Here is a 1,184-nt window from a genome sequence, read left to right on the forward strand (position 1 = left end):
ACATTTCAACAGTAATTATTAATCTTTTTACTGCACTACATTTGTGATCCTTATAGCCACTTTGTACATTCTGATTTGACATTTAAAAGCTGTGAGTGTGTCTGGCAATCTGCAGGCGCTCCCTGTATAGACGAAAGAGCAAAGCGTGGTGATATAGTATCTTTAAAGGCCCTTTGGTAGGCGCAATATTTGGTTATGGCCATACCACCCTGAACACGCCCGATCTCGTCTGATCTCGGAAGCTAAGCAGGGTCGGGCCTGGTCAGTACTTGGATGGGGAGACCGCCTGGGAATACCAGGTGCTGTAAGCTTTTTCACTCCTCTTTACAAAAGCAGAGGGCGCTGCTGCTTTTTCAGTGGACACCGACAGGGTGGGAAGGAAATAGCTAGATCATGACTTGCCGGTATAGAAATGACACAAATCCAGTTAAATGATGGCTTTCGTCATTCCTAAGCTCATCGATCATTTTCTTTTCAATTTTATGCTAACGTATTCTACATTTCAACAGTAAATATTAATCTTTTTACTGCACTACATTTGTGATCCTTATAGCCACTTTGTACATTCTGATTTGACATTTAAAAGCTGTGAGTGTGTCTGGCAATCTGCAGGCGCTCCCTGTATAGACGAAAGAGCAACGCGTGGTGATATAGTATCTTTAAAAGGCCCTTTGCAGGCGCAATATTTGCTTACGGCCATACCACCCAGAACACGCCCGATCTCGTCTGATCTCGGAAGCTAAGCAGGGTCGGGCCTGGTCAGTACTTGGATGGGAGACCGCCTGGGAATACCAGGTGCTGTAAGCTTTTTTCACTCCTCTTTACAAAAAGCAGAGGGCGCTGCTGCTTTTTCAGTGGACACCGACAGGGTGGGAAGGAAATAGCTAGATCATGACTTGCCGGTATAGAAATGACACAAATCCAGTTAAATGATGGCTTTCATCATTCCTAAGCTCATCGATCATTTTCTTTTCAATTTTATGCTAACGTATTCTACATTTCAACAGTAAATATTAATCTTTTTACTGCACTACATTTGTGATCCTTATAGCCACTTTGTACATTCTGATTTGACATTTAAAAGCTGTGAGTGTGTCTGGCAATCTGCAGGCGCTCCCTGTATAGACGAAAGAGCAAAGCGTGGTGATATAGTATCTTTAAAAGGCCCTTTGGTAGGCGCAATA

General features: G+C 43.2%; 2 non-coding genes across 2 annotated transcripts; both read left to right on the forward strand.

The window, feature by feature from the left end:
• Positions 1-191: 191 nt before the first annotated feature.
• Positions 192-311, forward strand: LOC129114450 (5S ribosomal RNA). Its single transcript, XR_008532495.1, has one exon. It is a non-coding gene; the product is annotated as a 5S ribosomal RNA (ribosomal RNA).
• Positions 312-688: 377 nt separating this feature from the next.
• On the forward strand, positions 689-807 carry LOC129114449 (5S ribosomal RNA). Its single transcript, XR_008532494.1, has one exon. It is a non-coding gene; the product is annotated as a 5S ribosomal RNA (ribosomal RNA).
• The last annotated feature ends 377 nt before the right edge of the window (positions 808-1,184 follow it).

Source organism: Anoplopoma fimbria, unplaced genomic scaffold, assembly GCF_027596085.1.
Source record: "Anoplopoma fimbria isolate UVic2021 breed Golden Eagle Sablefish unplaced genomic scaffold, Afim_UVic_2022 Un_contig_4201_pilon_pilon, whole genome shotgun sequence".
Classification (NCBI taxonomy): domain Eukaryota; kingdom Metazoa; phylum Chordata; class Actinopteri; order Perciformes; family Anoplopomatidae; genus Anoplopoma; species Anoplopoma fimbria.